Source organism: Caretta caretta, chromosome 1 (assembly GCF_965140235.1).
Source record: "Caretta caretta isolate rCarCar2 chromosome 1, rCarCar1.hap1, whole genome shotgun sequence".
NCBI classification, from domain to species: Eukaryota; Metazoa; Chordata; order Testudines; family Cheloniidae; genus Caretta; species Caretta caretta.
Window position 1 is genome coordinate 278,387,815 of NC_134206.1, and position 19,002 is coordinate 278,406,816.

The 19,002-nt window shown below is 42.1% G+C and overlaps 1 long non-coding RNA gene across 1 annotated transcript; it reads right to left on the bottom strand.

Annotated features, from left to right (window-relative positions):
• Positions 1-845: 845 nt before the first annotated feature.
• Positions 846-16,308, bottom strand: LOC125630603 (uncharacterized). Its single transcript, XR_007354717.2, has 3 exons — positions 16,109-16,308; positions 15,776-15,931; positions 846-973 (listed from the first exon to the last, which is right to left on the bottom strand). It is a non-coding gene; the product is annotated as an uncharacterized LOC125630603 (long non-coding RNA).
• Between the last annotated feature and the right edge of the window lie 2,694 nt (positions 16,309-19,002).

Consider the following 19,002-nt stretch of genomic DNA (forward strand, 5'->3'; position numbering starts at 1 on the left):
AAGTGTTGTGCAGATTTCTGAGCTTGGTTATTTATCTGTGAAAAGAAGCCATGGGAAATATAAAGAGAAATCCAATTAAAATTTTTCCTTGGTGGAAGTCATATATCCAATGTCAAAGTGGAAAAGGAGAACCTCAGTTTACAATTTTGACTTAAACAAATCATTTGTTACTTGTTACCGATGTAACCTTAGCTGCTATCTGGAAACATAGTCTTCCAAAGAGTTGATACTGCAAATAACAAAAACATATTTAGGGCAGAAAAATAAGCCCTGTGGTTGATGTTTGGGAAAAAAGGCATATGCAACGCCAACCTGAAAGTTACCAGCTGTAACTTTGTGTATTCATGTTTCAGTGTTGTGATATGAAGTAACACCAAGACTATTGACACTGGCATCCCTAAAAGAAAGAGAGGTGGTCGTTTAGTGTATATCCCTGTAAAGTTTCTCTCTTTCATTGCCGATGTTTACCGGGAGATCTGTCCGTATGGATCTGTGTGTGTTTTTCATTTCTCAAATTTGGTTTGCGTTAACCTTCTTTTGTAGCCACACATTCCCTTTGGTGTAAAGCTCCCTTGTAGATATATGAAAATTTAATAGAAGAGAAAATTAAAGAAAGAAAAGCTTTCGATGTGTAACCATTCAAAAGCTATATGGGAAAATGTACCATGAAGAGCAGACTAATTACTTCCACAGTTCTGGCTTGCAAACTATACTGAAAAGATTTGCCTGAAGTGCTCACTTGCCTGGCAATACCCAGAATGCTCTATCTCATTGGCCTGGCTTTGGCAACAGTCCTAAAGTTTGAATTTGAGGATGTATAGTTTGCAGGTAATGCACACCTGATACCACATAAGCGACTTTCCTTTCTTCTTCAGCCAAACCACTTCCTTCACAGATTGCAAAGGCAAGTATTATTCTCTCTCCAGCCTGTGTTTGGTTCACAAATCAGGATGTAGGAATGTTCAAGATATGCCTGGTTAACACATACACAGAGATAAAAAACTATCACCACAAAGGCAAAACAGTCAGTTTTCCATAGTTCTGCATCACAATTCTAAACTAGTCATTTAATTTGATTGTAATTAGCCCTCTCTTTGACGATTTCTCTTCAGCCTTTTACATTGCTAAAAAAAGCATGTGAACAGTTGCATTGTAGTATAATTTACATTTCATTATAAGCTGATCCAAATGATACTCTGCAAATTGCCATTCTGATCCAAATAGCATTTGAATTTAGATTTCAAGAAGCAGCAGCTATTTAAGTAATTCATGACATCATAACACAGTCCCCTCTAGAAAGACAAGGAAGTCACATGAGTATCATCCTGGAATGTTTGTTTAGACAGACAATATCTGGTGAATGCATTTTATTAAAAAGAAATCAGCCAATCTTCTTACAAAAGACAGTATGTCCTAATTAAAACTCAATTTCTGCAAACAATTCTAATTCAGTATAAGCTTAGAACTTAAACAGGCTCAAATAACTAAAAGAACACATCAGCTGGAGGTCTACAACAATTTTTTTTTCTGCAGAAAGACATATTTAAGATGTGTGCTGCTATCCTAAAACCATAAAGGTACCTGCTAAAGCAGATTAGTCATTCTACACAAAGCCACTCAGAATACTAATATATTCCCCTCCCTACTCATATGAATTTTCTTATTATCGAGAGAATGAGGCTAGAATTTTCAATTGCAGCTTACTCCAAAGAATACGATGTCCTGAAAAATTACCATTGCTCAATGACCTGATTTGTGGTGTACCAGAAATGGAAAAGCCACCACAACACAGTGTATACACAAGAGACATCACAGTAGAAACAATTACTGATTCTCACCCTATTCCATTGTGCTTGTGTCAGAACAAGCCCCTCCATTGCTCAGAATGCACAGCAACAACAATAACCATATTATATGCACCATATTACTTCCAGGCCAATGGGGGCTGCGGGAAGCGGTGGCCAGCACATCCCTCGGCCTGCGCTGCTTCCCGCAATCCCCATTGGCCTGGAATGGCGAACCACGGCCAGTGGGAGCTGTGATTGGCCGAAACTGCAGATACAGCGGGTAAACAAACTGGCCCGGCCCACCAGGGGATTTACCCTAGGGGGCCATGTGCCAAAGGTTACCAATCCCTGATCTAGACCATCCCTGACAGGTGTTTGTTAACCTGCTCTAAAAAAATCTCCAATGAGGCAATTTATTCCACTGCTTAACTATCCTGACAGTTAGGAAGTTTTTCCTAATGTCCAATTTAAACCTTGCTGCAATTTAAGACCATTGCTTCTTGTCCTATCCTGAGAGGTTAACAAGAACAATTTTTCTCCCTCCTCCTTGTAATAACCTATTATGTATTTGAAAACTATTATCATGTCCCCTCTTAGCGTTCTCTTCTCCAGACCAAACAAACCCATTTTCTTCCACTCATCCCTCATAAGTAAGACTGCGATTTACTCACAGAGGTCACGGAAGTCAGACCTCCGTGACTGCCAAAGACCTCCGTGACTTCAGCCAGCATGGGCTGAAAGATGCAGAGTCTCCACCAGGTGGACCCCCTGCAGCTCCAGGTGACTGCAGGTGGCAGGAGGGTTCCCCACAACTCCTGCCATCGCAGGCGGCAGGGGGTATCCCCGCTGCTCCCAGCAGGGGAAACCCCTGCAGCTTGAAGCCACCAGCAGAGCAGGACCCTGGAGTTCCCAGCCAGCCCACACTTGCCCATGCTCCCCATTTTGTCATGGATATTTTTACTAAAAGTCAGGGACAGCTCACTGGCTTCCATGAATTTTTCATTGTTGCCCGTGACCTGTCCATGACTTTAACTAAAAAGATCCGTGACAAAATCTTAGCCTATAATTATTTTTGTTGCTCTTCTCTGGACTTCTTCGAATTTGTCCACATCTTTCCAAGAATGTGGCATCTAGAACTGGACACAATACTCCAGTTGAGGCCTAATCAGCGAGGAATAGAGCAGAAGAATTACTTCTTGTGTCTTGCTTACAATACTCCTGCTAATACATCCCAGAATGATGTTTGGTGTTTTTGCAACAGTGTTACACTGTTGATTCATATTGTGATCCACTATGACCCCCGGATTCCTTTCTGCAGTACTCCTTCCTAGGCAGTTATTCCCCATTTTGTATGTATGCATCTGATTATTTCCTCCTAATTGGAGTACTTTGCATTTGTCCTTCTTGAATTTCATCCTATTTACTTCAGACCATTTCTCCAGTTTGTCCAGATCATTTCAAATTTTAATCCTATCCTCCAAAGCATTTGCAACCCCTCCCAGCTTAGAGACTAACCAATTTATTTGAGCATAAGCTTTCGTGAGCTACAGCTCACTTCATCGGATGCATACTGTGGAAAGTGTAGAAGATCTCTTATACACACAAAGCATGAAAAAATACCTCCCCCCACCCCACTCTCCTGCTGGCAATAGCTTATCTAAAGTGATCACTCTCCTTACAATGTGAATGATAACCAAGTTGGGCCATTTCCAGCCCAAATCCAGGTTTTCTCACCCCACCCCACCCCACTCTCCTGCTGGTAATAGCTTATCAGCAGGAGAGTGGGTTTGTGTGGGGCGGGGTGAGAAAACCTGGATTTGGGCTGGAAATGGCCCAACTTGATTATCATTCACATTGTAAGGAGAGTGATCACTTTAGATAAGCTATTGTCAGCAGGAGAGTGGAGTGGGAGGAGGTATTTTTTCATGCTTTGTGTGTATAAAAGATCTTCTACACTTTCCACAGTATGCATCCGATGAAGTGAGCTGTAGCTCACGAAAGCTTATGCTCAAATAAATTGGTTAGTCTCTAAGGTGCCACAAGTACTCCTTTTCTTTTTGCGAATACAGACTAACATGGCTGTTACTCTGAAACCCTCCCAGCTTGGTACTGTCTGCAAAATTATAAGTGTTCTCTCTATGCCATTATCTAAATCGCTGATGACAAAGTTGAACAGAACTGGACCCAGAATTGATCTCTGTGGGACCCCACTCGATATGCCCTTCCCGCTTGACTGTGAACCTAGTTTATTTATGAGAAGGTCATATGAGACAGTATCAAAAGCCTTACTAAAGTCAAGATATACCACATCTACCACTTCCCCCATCCACAAGGCTTGTTACGCTGTCAAAGTCAGCTACTAGGTTGGTTTGACGCTATTTGTTCTTGACAAATCCATGATGACTGTTACTTATCACCTTATTATCTTCTAGGTGTTTGCAAATTGATTGCTTAATTATTTGCTCCATTGTCTTTCCCTGTCCTGAAGAGCCATAAACCAAAAATGCACATATGGGCTTGTTCTGCATATTTCAGTGATTAGATAACTCCTTAAACCCAGGGAAGAAGATTTTTTGTTTTGTACCTTTCATGGGTATAGTTTTTTGGGGGATGGGGTGGGATAGGGTGGGGTGAGGAGGAGAGAGACTGAGTTTGAAAGTATTTCTTCCCAGTGTGGCCATCTGTGTGTCAGGACCAGTCTGGACTCAAGTATGATCCCAAGTCATTTAACAAATTTGACAATGGGTCATTGGATCGATGCCCTTTGTTGATAGCAAGATCAGTGTTTGAGCTAGATTTTCAGAGTGTTTCCTACTTCCTACCATCATCACTTCTATCCTCCTGGGGTTCAGAGTGACTGAGCTAGTTACATTTTATCCATCTAATTCATCATCCATATTTTTTCTAGGCACTTGGATATGTTGGTGGTAGTAGAGGTTTTACTGATGGAGAATGAGTTCTGGAGCTGAGTGTCATTTGGCATACTATGGGCATTCCTGTCCATCACATATCGCAGTTTCAGTTTCTGGCCCTTCTTTGTCTCTGTTTCCTCCTTTCCCAAATCATCTTCCCTTCTGTCTCTCCAAGAGCAAAATCAACTCGTAAAGTGGGAAAAGAATCACAAGTTGTTGGTTTTTAAAATGTAATATTAAAAGGAGCAACAGTTTTTTTTTCCCTCAGCAGTTGTACAGTCCCATGTCTTTATGTTTAGTGTTTATTTCCTTCCCTTTTTGAGTTTTGCTGTCCGCTCAAGTGAGAGGAAATTTGATGTGATTTCTTTGTTGTAGCTAAAAAGTTTGGACATTCTGTAGGTAAAAACCCTGGACATTCTGAGTAGAGGCCCAAGCAAAGCAGAAGGGTTTTTGTAGTCACAATATGTTGTTTTTTATTGTGGGAGAGGGGCACCATATAGTAATTTTGCAAAGCCCTGTTCTCCCACTGGCAAATAATGGCTGTCAAGCAATCACAGTACCATATGGTTCCATTACTAAGAAATAGCTTTGTGGAGGTAATACAAATCAGACTCCACAACAAGAACAATGCAACTGGGAAAAAATGTACATGTAGGCATAAAGCTCTGTACTGCCCCCCTGCAGTGTAACTAGATTAGGCCATTCAATTTCAGTAATAATGCTATTTAGAAGGGAGGGATAAGGTTACATTATGTTGTTTTCACAATTGTTTAAATGTAGACTCTATCTCTTATTAACTAGAAAATCAGTTCACACAATCACATATATTTGCAGATTAGATACCATGGTGACTGGCCCTTTGTTTTCTAAAAATTAGCACTATTATTTAAATTGTGGCAGGGCTTAAAGGGCTCAACCAGTTTGGGCCCCAGTGTGGCAGGCAGTGAATAATGTAAACTATATTAATTGTGTCCAGTAAAGTGCAGGCAACTTCCTCAGGCAGTGTTCTGAACATCTGCAGGGTGTGAAGCCTTTGTCAACACATCAATCCTGTGAAATATATGTGAGAAGAAAACGTAGTTAAAAATTACATTTTGAGCACATTCTTGTCAGCGGCTATTTAGCTGAAAGGTACAACATTTGTGATTAGTGGCACTAACATCCAAAATCGGAGACTAAAAATGCATTTCTGTCCTTCTTTAGTTCTTGTTTAACAGCCAGATGAGGAACAGTAAATGTTTAATAGTTTAATTTATAAACACTGGATTTATTTGTCAGCGTGTTAGACTGGCATAAAAAAAGAAGAGCAACCAATTTTTTTTCTCTGACATCTTGCTCCCATACTGTCAGTGTCACAAGTAATGCCAGCTGCCACCAAAATTAAATGGAAACAGTTGGCTCATAAAAGCAGATTTTAATTAAAACATTGCTTTCAGATCCATTTATATGTGGCAAGAAGCTCAGCGCAAAAATTTCAGGCTAGCACTTTGAAATGAGTAGCAAGACATGAAAAGAAGGTAACAAGGAGCACCTCAGTAGTTCTAGCAACTTCCCAGGGAACAAATCAAACTCTAAAATAATAAAAAGAAGGAGTGAGAGCTACACTAATAAGGAAAAAACTAGACACAATGTTTCAAGGAAGTAATGCTCTCATTTTATTACCATTTGAAGCTGAGCAGAGTAGGCTGTCTGACAATCCACCCTGCCACCCACAGGGCCACACTGACAGGTGCAAGTGGCCTGGACAATATCTTTTGGACAGTCCACAAAACATTGAGGGAATGAAGTAAGCCTTTTTGGGGGCATACCATTGTGTTCTCACCCAGGGGTATCTTCCACAGGGAAATATGGGCTTTTCACTATGACTTGATATATTCCAAAGGAAAAAGGGGGTAGGGAGGTTTACTCCTCAGAAATCTATTTTATGAGTCAGAATGGAAGTTTTCCCTGGCACAGATGGAAGGTAGTGTACTCCTTTAGGGAAATACCTGCTTCATATTGAATTTTGGTGTAGGAGTATTAATCATGTGTGTTTTACCATCATTTTGAAATTTATTAAATGGATTTAAAAAAGTTGTTTCTCTCACTTATTTTTGTCTTCTCTTTTCCCCTTGACCAATTTTTCTTTCTGTTGTATATCTGACTATCTTTTCCTCTTTCATTTTCAGTGTTCATTCTTCTTCACCTCTTTACCTTCATTCCTTCATTTGCCCACATTATTTGGTCTCCTTTCTTCCCTATGCTCTTTGAGTCCCTTCCTCCATCTTTTATCTTCTTAGCCACAACAATCTCTCTCTCTCTCTCTCTCTCTCTTTCTATTCTCTTTTTCCCCACCCCAATATCCTTCTATCTTTCCACCCTTTTGCCAACCTTTCCCTCCATCTACACCCTCCTCAGTCTCTCTCTCCCCTTCTTACTCTATTATTATTATTATTATTTGTATTACTTAGAAACCTCAACTGAGATCAGGGCCCTGTTGTGCTAGCTACTGTACAGACACATAATAAGAGACAGTTTCTGTCCCAAAGAGCTTATATTTTAAATAGACAAAGCACAGGAGGGGAAACAGAGACATGAAATGACTTCCCAGCATCACCCAGCAAGCAAAAGGTAGAGGTGGGGTAAGAATCCAAGTTGCCCATCCAATGCCTTTTCTGCAGGCCCCACTAAGATCCTAACTGCACAACCTCAACACCACAATCTTGCTACTTCCCTTTACTAACCTAGCCACAATCCAGCACAGCATGTATACCCATGCATAACTTTAAGCGTGAGAATAGTCCCATTGAAGTCAACGTTGGAGACACTTATGTAACCCTCTGCCCATCAGAGTTGGCAGCAACAAGGGCCGGGTTCAATATCTAGGGGATCCATTCCAATAACACAATACAAACTGGCTCGAGCCCCCACCCAGTGACCTGGGACAAATATATACCACCCCCACTGGGCACTTCCAAGAGGCAATACTTCCCCTCTCGCAAGCACATAGTCTGAGTGTAGCAAAAAGCCTTTTAATAACAGAGAGAAATAATGTGGCATTATGTTGGGGAAACACCACCAACAGGATTCATAACACAACCCATGAGCAAAAAAACCCACCCCAAGCAAATTGGAGCATGCCCCTTTCCCTTTGATTCTTGAGTCCAGCAACCCGAAATCACCCAAAGTCCCAAAAGTCCAATGACCCAAAAGTCTCTGGAGCGGGTCAGGGCAGCCCCAGAGTTCGAAAGTTTATCTGCGGAGCTTTACCTCCCAACCTGGGTGGAGATGGGATGGGGGTAAGAGGCACCTTACATGATCTGAAGCTGACCGCCCCACAGCTCCATAGGCCTTCGCTCAGCTCCGCTCCGCAGCCCACAAGCAGCTCCTGCCGTCCCACGAACTGCTCCACCAGCCTGTCCACAAGGCACTCCAGCCGTCCCACAAACTGCTCCATAATATATCTTCAGGCTCCCCCACTACTTAACACAAAACACTCAGTGATTTCAGCTCTTAGTCAGTTCAGCTCTTTGGTGAATTCAACTTGTAGTAGGGGAGCCTCAGTGCTGGTGCACTGTTAGCCCAAAGTGAGCTCAGCAGCCTGTAACTAGACGTCTAATGAAATCAAAATTAGCTCTGATATTCCACAGTGGAAAGAGGAGGAAGTGCAATTAGCATGTAGGGCCGTCACCAAGGGGGCCCATGCCACCAAGTATTAATACTTGTCCCCAGCCTCTCTCAATTCACAGAGTTTTGGAACCCATGACCCTTGCCTAGCGAGTGCCACTTAGTTGATGGTGAGTCCTTCCATCATAACAAAAGGCCAAGTACAGTTCCAAGCACAGTTCCCATAATCAGGGTAATAACAATTTATTCTTCCTGCCCCAATAACAGAGACACTGGGGATCCCACAGCAGCCAAAGTGACCATTTGGGCAGCTATGGCCTCATTCTAGGCGGGGTGGGTGTGCCTATGCAAATGAGATCGGCCCCTGAAGTTCTTTTCCACAACTTGCCACACCTCACCACCAGATGTCAGGGTGGAGCTCATCCTGACACTGCTTACACTTAGGAACTTACAGACGAGTGGCAGAAAGGAGTCATAGTTCTTAGAATTCAAGTCAGGTGAACATATGCACCCACAGCTCTGCATAGAGTTTCTCTCCTCATAGTATCAGTACATTGCTAGTATGCATTATTTTATGATGGTAAAAGAAAGAGCCTAGAACTCAGTGTAGAAGATTCTAGAATTTAAGAGTGTAGACACTTTCTAATGTTATTATCCATTTAGAAAAAGTAATTGGTTAACATTTTCAAAAGTGATTAGTAAGTTTGGGAGTCTCAGTTCTTGTGTCCAACTTCAGATCAGTTAAAGGGGTCTGCCTTTGAGAGGGTGGGTGTTAAATACTATCTCAAAAACCCTTTAAGGTGTCTCAAGCTGAGCACCCACAAATTGGGGTGTCCAAAAATCACTAGTGCCTTTTCATGTTGGCCATTATACAGTAACCCCTCCCCCCAAAAAAAGATGTAAAATATTTTGATAAATCTTTAAAAGGCTTTTTAAACTGTAATAAAAATAGTAACATCCTCTGGCAAAGAGTTCTACAGGTTGACTGTGCATTGTGTGAAAAAATACTTTGTTTTGTTTGTTTTAGACCTGCTGCCTATTAATTTCATTTTGTGACCCCCTCATTCATGTGTTATGAGGAGTAAATAACACTTCCTTATTTACTTTCTCCACACCAGTCATGATTTTATAAATCTCTATCATATCCCCCCACCATTAGTTGTCTCTTTTTCAAGTTGAAAAGTCCGAGTTTTATTAATCTCTCCTCATATGGAAGCTGCTCCTCATTTTTGTTGCCCTTTTCTGAAGCTTTTCCAATTCCAATATATCTTTTTTGAGACCACATCTGCATACAGTATTCAAGATGTGAGCAAACCATGGATTTATATCGAGGCAATGTGATTTTCTGTCTTATTAGCTATCCCTTTCTTAATGATGCCCAACATTCTGTTCGCTTTTAGGACTGCCACTGCACATTGAGTGGATGTTTTCAGAGAACTATCTTCAATGACTCCAAGATCTCCTTCTTGAGTGGTAACAGCTAATTTAGACCCCATCATTTTATATTGTGACCGGGCAAGGCCAGATGGCAATAGAAAAGTAGTGGGAGATAGATATATTAGCTCCAGGCTAAACAAATCCCTGGTACCAGGTTAAGTGAAATGGAAGCTGCTCCAGGTCAATTAAGACACCTGGGGCCAATTAAGAACTTTCCAGAAGGCAGGGAGAATGCTAAGTTGATTGGGACACCTGAAGCCAATCAGGGGCTGGCTGAAACTAGTTAAAAGCCTCCCAGTCAGTCAGGTGGGTGTGCATGTCAGGAGCTGTGGGAGGAAGTTGTGCTGTTGGAGAGGCTGAGTAGTACACACCATATCAGGCACAAGGAAGGAGTCCCTCAGGTAAGGGTGAAGTGGAGCTTGAGGAATTGAGGGCTGCTGTGGGGGAAGTAGCCCAGGGAATTGTACATGTCATGTTTCTAAAAGGTCAGCTACCATAGCTGATACTATTAGGGTCCCTGGGCTGGAGCCCAGAGTAGAGCGTGGGCCTGGGCTCCCCCACACACACCTTTGCCCCCTAATTAATCACTGAGACTGGGAGACAACAGAGACTGTGCAAGGAAGGATAACTTCTCCTCACCTCCCTTGCTGGCTTATGATGAAAATGGCTCAGTAGACTGTGACCCTTGTCTCTAGAGAAAGAAGGGTTACATGGAGGGTCACAGTGAGCCTCAGAGGCTCGCGAAATCCGCCAGGAAACGCGGGACCCACGGAGGCAAGGACAGAGCTTTATCACAATATGTACAGTTGGGATTATGTTTTTCAATGTGCATTACTTTGCATTTATCAACATTGCAGTTCATCTGCCATTTTGTTACCCAGTCATCCAGATTTGTAAGATCCTTTTATAGCTCTTCACAGTCTGCTTGGAACTTAACTTTCTTGAGTAGTTTTGTATCATCTGCAAATTTTGCCACCTCACTATTTACCCCCTTTTCCAGATAATTTTCCTCTCTCCATTCTGAAAACTTATCATTTATTCCTACCCATTTTTTTTCTATCTTTTAACCAGTTTTTTGCAGGAGTGGGTGGGTGAGATTCTGTGGCCTGAGTTGTGCAGGAGGTCGGACTAAATGATCATAATGGTCCCTTCTGACCTCAGTATCTATGAATCTATGAATCAGTTACCAATCCATGAGATGACCTTCCCTCTTATGCAATGAGAGCTTACTTTGCTGAAGAGCCTTTGGTGAGGAACCTTGTCAAAGGCTTTCTGAAAATCTAAGCACACTGTATCCACTGGATCCCCCTTGTCCCCATGCTTGTTGACCCCCTCAAAGAATTCTAGTAGAATTCTAGTAGATTCCATCCTTTTAAATAAATTTTCTGTACAGTGACAGATTAAAGACATTTGTTGCTTCTGCAGTAATCAGAAACAGCATTTCAGCAAACGGACTAATGTGTTTTGACCACATCACATAAGTCTGTTGAAACTATAAAGTATTTATAATAACTAACAACTTACTACTGCTCCATTTGAGGCCAGCGGTAAAGCTGAGATCAACGGCTGCAGCATCAAGTAGTTATTTCCTTTTATAAATGAGTCATTTTACATTAAATATGAAAAAATATTCTTCCATGCAGACACCAGGCAGTTCTCAAATCCAATTCATTTGTTTAGTGGTTGCTTGCTTAAGCCTTGATTTAGGAAAGCATTTAAGCACATGCTTAACCTTAATCTTATTCAGCAAATTGCTATAGATGAGTGTGTGCTTTAGTAATTTGCTGGATAGGGATAGACTGAAGTAGGTGCTAAAGTACTTGGTGACTCAGTCCTGCTCCTATTGAAGTCAATGGCAACATTCACACACGTGAGTGGAAGAAAGATTGGGCCAGTGCTGAATGAAGATGAACATCATGAAGGGTGGATCAGTATTTCAGTGTATAGTATTTTAGTGTTTCATAGGGAATGTGGGACAGCAGCTTTACACTCTGAGTAATCCTTTTTTATGTGGTTAGTCCTATTGAACTCAGAAAGACTATGCCTGCGAGTAAAGGCTATTCAAGTAGAACCTGTAGAATCTACAGTATACACCAGTGGTTCCAATTAGGGCAGTTGAGGGTAGGGGGACAAAGGTTTTTGCACTTGCACAAAGTTCCACAGGCTGTCGAGCTGGGAGCAGGGAGGCAAGCCCGGGCTACATTTTAAGCAGTGGTCCAATACTAAATCAGCACGGCTCTGACCAGACTCATCCACTGAAAATCCGTTGCCTCTCTGTACTGAAGGAAGGGCAGCCAAGCCAAATTCCTGTTAGCGGCACAGTGATCTGGTGCCCAGCGTTACAACTGAACTGAGATTTGGCCTGGCTGCCTCTCTGTTCAGATGGAAGGGCAACTGAGCCAAATGGTGTTGAGACCTGGAGCACAGGAGTCTGTTCCTGTACAATATTTTAGAGCCCAAGCCATGAGTAATCCCCTGCATGACGGGTTGTCTCCCTTTAAGGTGCCACCTGATGTACTGGGATACCACTGAGCCTGCCTGTTCCGCCAGCCTGGGCCCATTTTACCCTGTCTTGCTGAGCCAGGCTCTTATGCCTCCTCTAGCACACATACAGGTAGAGCCACACCCAGCTGCAGAAAGATACAGACACTGAGATCAGCTCTGGGAAGACTCAGTTTAAGGGATTTGTCTCAGCACTCAGGTGCCCACCTCCCTTGGAGTACAGACCGAAAGCTGTATTTTCTCACACTGTATAGAAAGATCTGCACAGCGCAAGCTCATAAAAATCCTCCCGCTCCCTCAATGTGAGGAAAGCTATGCACAACTTCTTCATCCCACCCCACCCCAGATATGGATTGCACAAACTGGGTTATGTTATAAACAAGAAATAAGCTTATTAACTACTAAAGACAGATTTTAAGTGATTGTAAGGGACAGCAAACAGAACAAAGCAGATTACCAAGCAAATAAAACAAAACATGCATAATACGCTTCAGATCTTAAAGAGACTGATTTCAAGAAATAATTTTTCACCCTAAATATCGTTTTAGGCAAGTTGCTGAGTTTCTGTAGCTTAGACTTCCAGTTATTTCTTCTTACAGACTGGACCCCTGTCTCAATCTGGACTCACCCCGCCTTTCCTCTCAGATTAGTTCCTTTTTCTTTTCAGGTACTTTCAGCAGTCTTTGTTCTTGGTAGGCAATGGAGGAGAGTCCACATTAACTCCCTCCCCAGCCTTAAAAAGGATTTATCTAAGGCGGGAAACCTTTGTTTGATCCCCATCCCACTACAGAGGAGAAGTACCAGCAGTATCCATGGTGGTATTTTGTATCAGGTAAGCTTATCACCTGACCTTGCACTGTCAAAGCAACTATGAAACCAGGTTTATTTGCAATGTCCACAGGAAGGAACTCCAGGGAGATGTGAGAGCCACATCTTCAAAGACTCATTGTCTTTTTCCAATGGCCCATTAAGTCTGATTGCTTACTGTCTTGTGGGCGTTTCCCCAAGTACACATACAGTTGTAATTGCACAGTCAATTACATAGTCAATACTCTTAACTTCAGATACAGAAATGACACATGCATACAAATTGGATAATCACACTCAGTAAATCATAACCTTTCCAACGATATCTTACATGAGCCATCTGGCATAAAGTATATCTTAGTTACGCGATATTCATATCATAACCATATTTCTATAAAGAATATGGGGTGTAACATCACACCCTGCACGAGTCATCAACTGAGTTCAGGAGAGAGTTCCAACTGCATAAGGACTGCAGAATCAGCAATATCTTGTGCCGGGACAGGCTTAATGACAGCTCTAAAATATGACAGACAAGCTATACAAGTTATATGGAGGTAAACTGACTTAAATAATGTTAAATGACAAATCTAATTAACTGTCCGGTATTCACCTGCCATTTGGTACTACTGTTTCCAACTTGTTAGCTGTTCAGGTTTCAGCAGTTGCTAGGATGTCCTTGTTTGTTTCCATCCAGCCAGGAGATTACAAACTTTTCTTTCCAAGGCAGACTTTATAGCCATGACTCACTTCTCCCAGCCAAATGTGTTAAACTTTAGAACACAACACTCAGCTGCTGCCTTTTCAGGAGAAATGTATAGCCCAGCAACCAATTTCAACTTTTCTAACCACTCAATTGAGAATCATGAACAGCCCTAGATTAATTTTTTAAACTGACTTGCGAGTGTCTGTAACCAAAAAGGCCATTCATTGCAGCCTGTCACTTTGAGGATGGGAGGAGGGGGGGAGATGGTTTATAACTCACTTTTTCTTCTTTGCCCCTCATCCTTACCGCAACCTCAAAACACTGTGTAGATAAACCCCCAATTCCCAAACGGAGGGTCATTGTCTTTCCTTTCCCCCATCAGTGTTCCCCTGAACCAGATGAAAGCATGTGAAGAGATATTTATATTGTGTGTTTCAGTAATGAGTTCTTATCTATGCACTTCTGTCAGTAGGTGCATGGCTTTTAGGCACAACCCGCCAGTCACAAAGGCCCAGATCCTCAAAGGGACTAAGGTGTTGCTCAGCTCAGTGTTGCAATACCTGACCCCTAGGTAGCCTGCCCCCTTGTGGAATCCTCAGTCCTGAGCTAGACAACCAGGCTTCTCATACAATGCATGGGGAGAGTTATATGCCTAAGAAAGGGATCTTAGAAGTCACTAAGGTGAGCAGTAAGCTGCCTAAACCAGCTAGGAATAAAATGCCAAAGAGAAGGGCAGGAAGAGGAGAGGGGCTTAGGTGCCTGGTTGATGTACTAGAGATAGATACATCCCTCTGCTCAGGAACCTCAGTTGCAATCCCTCTCCTAGGGGTAGGTGCTTCAGCCAGGTCAGCCACTTAGGTAGCCTATGCCCTAGCAGCCAAAACCATGTATCTCTCTCTCTCTCTCTCTTTCTTATTCACACTCAAGACCGCTCTCATGCTCAGCCTACATTTCCCTGTGCCCTGGCTTTCTTTTGTGTAGGTGTTGTCCTCCCCCTCAACAGCGGCCTGCATCTGGCCCTCTGCTATGGTGTCCAACTGATATCAGGTTTTAGGCATGCTCAGAGAATGCCCCTAGAGGACTGGGCCCCACTGGTGGAGTACGGATTCTGCCACTTCATTTGAGGATCCCACTTCAGGGCCTCTGGGGCTCCAGCTTGACACAGCTACAAGCTGTGCATTAGCTTTGGGGCAGCATCAGGGCTCAGGTGGCTGTCTGAATGCCAATTGACAGAGACTTAGGCACTCTGTGATTAGAAGGCAGCTGAGTGACAGTTTTGAAAATGTTAGAGGTGCCTAAAATGGCAGACGTAAGTACCTAAAGAGGCAGACAGACTCCTAAATGTCTGGGTATTTGAGTATCTGGGCCAAAGTGCCTTTGGATAATCATTAAATATTCATCTTGCTCTTGTTTTAAAATATTCAGCCATCCAATCAAGAGGCAGATGTGATTCAAGTGATCAGACATACACCATTAAGGGCAAAGGGCAAATTATCAAAGCAAACTGTTAGGAAAAAAAACAGCATAATCCCCTCATTTCCTTCCTGAATTCTCGAGAGCAGGCAACATTCACCTGTGTGCCCAGATGCCTGATGTTGTTGACAGTAAAGGAGATTCTGAGTATCCCAGTGGTGATGTTGGATTCGTGGGAATCCTCTATCCATTGCTCTGCTGCTGCCCTTTTACTTATAAAAGAAATCAATCTTGGCAGAACCTCCACCTTGCTTGGCATGTACATGCTCACTGGCATGCCTTGAGAGCTTCCAGAAATAAACCTGAGCTAATCTATGCAATGGCTCTAACCCAAAAGTACCAATATACAAGCAATACACTCTTAGACTACAGTTAACACACCTTTATTTAACAATTTATGCAAACACGATATAAGACTGAGATTAATTAAAATGTCACAGCCACTTTGAATCAATAGGAGGCTCTTCAATAAATCAATTAATAAATGAAGTTTACAGTAGTAAATGAAAACCGACTTCCATATACACTGGCACCATTTACCTCACCTCTGAGTATGCACTCCTCATATTTCAGAGATCTAGATGCTTGCATGGGCACACTTGAAGATCCTGAAACCAGGACATCACTCTGTTGGTCCAGTAAAGTAGTCCAGCCTGAGCCAAGGCAATAAGGGGCAGAGCAATTCTAAGTTGGGATCATTTCTGAAGACAAGAGTAGTTATAACCAGAGGTCAGTAACCGTAGATCCTGATTAGCCGATAAGACCACTTTATCTATTCTCAGACTGAGGGAAAGCCCTTAAAGTCTCTTTGTTATCCCTGTTTCCCTAAAAGCATTTCCCCAAATAACAAACTCTTGCTGCCTTCAGTGCATACCAACCTCAGTCAGTTCCAGTCACCACAACAGTCTCAGCCCTGGTTCCAGTGAAGCCCGCAACAACAGCCTTCTTGATTCCCTGCTTGGTCAAGTCCCAGCAGTTTCTCAGTAGCACCTTCTGGCTTGGAGAGAGCTCCACAAAGCAATCTCCAGTCCCCTGACCAGGATCTCAGCTCCTCACAAAAATGGAGCCCATTGCATGCTGCCTCTGAATCCAAAACAAGGCTCTCCTCATCCCTGGAAGCAGAAATCTCTTTCTTCTCCAAGGCATCATGGGAGTTGTAGTCTCCAAGGTTGTATTGCAGCGCTCAGGATTCTCCCATCTGGAACATTCCTGAATAAAATCAGAGACCCCTCTAATAGAGGAGGCCTGTAATAGTCTAAAATTTATTTGCATAATCTATTTGGTGAACAATGTTATTAATAAAAAATAAGGTTGTAGAAATCATGGCTGGTTCATGAATGATTCAGAAACACAAAAAAGGGGTTAAATTTATAGGATTCTTTATTGACAACAAATAATCCAACCAGCTTTGTAGGAAATGATACATGTCTAAGATAAAAATCATGTATTTTGCCTGCTCTGGAAATGTTCAATGCAGGAACTGAAATTCCCAGGGAAAGAGCCCTTGTCACCATTGAAAGTTAAATAGATTTATATTTTTAAAAACAAAATCAGCTTAGAATTTGGGTTGCTTTCAAATGTAAATCAGTTTAAGTATTGAATTCATTATAAAAAACAAATAAGCAAGCACAAGAGAAAACCCTGCTTGAAATACTGAATTAATTTTTAAGTTGAATGAAATTACATATTGAACTGCTTTCAAATTGAGGGCTGTCTAAATTTCACTAAGTGAAAATGTATATTGCAAAAGAATAAGTTTAGGAAAAACAATATAGAAAACAAGAATGAATTACATAAATGACACCATAAAAACTGGATAATTTTGAGTTGATACTGTCAGTTGATCGTATGGCACCAGGCAAACACAGGCAAAACAAATATTGCAATGTGGTGTTCGATATTCTTGAAAAACCTCCCCATCAGTGTCAGTATCGAAATGTAAACTCTGGCCTAGTATAAGACAACTACACTGTTAATTTTCTTGGAGTAGATTTGACTTGTTTTTCAGGATTCCTTTAAACAACACATTGTCTTGATTTGTTAGAATCATCATTTTACTTCATTTATCATATTCAGACATGGGAAATACATTGAATGCAGAGTTCTCCAATACAACATTCATTTTGTTTAGATTCAACTAAGTCATTGTGGACTACTTTAATGCTTGCTAGCAGAAAACTTCAACAATTTCTGGGCCTGGTTCTAAATTTACCTAAAACAGGGTATATCCAGAAGTAAATATTGAAGCCAATAGTGTTACACTGAGAGTGTAAGTGAAATCAGGATTAGGGCCATTGAGTTTTAGCAGCTATTTAATACAAACATATATTTTACATAGAGCTTGTTCCTGCAAGGTGCTGAGCATCTGCCGCAGCAATGCACGTAAGAACATAGATTCATAGATATTAAGGTCAGAAGGGACCGTTATGATCATCTAGTCTGACCTCCTGCACAACGCAGGCCACAATCTCACCCACCCACTCCTGCGATAAACCTCTCACCCATGTCTGAGCTATTGAAGTCCTCAAATCATCGTTTAAAGACTTCAAGGAGCAGAGAATTCTCCAGCTAGTGATCTGTGCCCCATGCTGCAGAGGACGGCGAAAAACCTCCAGAGCCTCTTCCAATCTGCCCTGGAGGAAAATTCCTTCCTGACCCCAAATATGGCGATCAGCTGAACCCTGAGCATATAGGCAAGATTCGCCAGCCAGATACCCAAGAAAGAATTCTCTGTAGTAACTCAGATCCCACCCCATCTAACATCCCATCACAGGCCATTGGGCCTATTTACCATGAATATTTAAAGATCAATTAATTGCCAAAATCATGTTAGTAGTCTCATTGATTACTCATATACTTAGCATTATGCACATGCTTTACTGCTTTTCTGGATGAGGACCAAAAGCACCAAAAGGTGCTTTTCTGGACCAGCACTTTGCAGGATCAAGCTCACGGTCCCTAAGTTTCAGTAATGGCTTGTGTGGATGAACAGGTAGCACAAGGCAAGCTGGGCTGTGAATCTACAGTGCATTGGCCAGCTGCACACTAACTGTCCCAAGGGACCCTGCTACCATGCAGTAAAAGTTCCCTAGTGAGCACTGACGTGCTGCCATTCAAAGTGAAGTAGGTCAATGAACACAAAGGATTTTTTTGTGAGTGGTAGCAAGGTCCACAGGAACAGTTAATGCACAGCAAGATAGTGCAGGATAGATTTCCAACCCTACCCTCACCCTCAGATTGCCATGCACTAACTAACTCTTCATCTAGACAAGCCCCAAAGAGGTTGTAATATTCAATTATGTGAATATGGGCCCAAATGAAAACCTCAGGTTTTGGAAAATCTCTGACCAGGATTTGGAACCCAATATCCGTCCCCTTCTATCATTATACCCCTACCAAAACAACCCAAAACAAAACCCTGCCCCAAGCAGAATTTTTACCATGAAAAGAGAGAAGGGCCAGAGACACCGTGAAGTCCTCTGTGACCAGAGACTTCACTATTGTTATGGATTTAAGGTGGAAGGTGCTCAGATACTGCAGAGATGGGCAGCAGTATAAAACCCTAGATAAGTTAGCTTTTGATGAGGCTGACTGTTGATGAGATATGCCATTATCATCTAGAGGTAAAATTGTCAGAAGGCCAACCTCCATTTTACAAGTGACATTTGTGTAACGGGACTGTTGCTCCCTTACTAACATTCAGTGGGGGTGTTTTGGTTGGCTAGCTCTCAGTACTAAAAGGGGAAGGGTCATGGGAATCAGGACCCTGAGA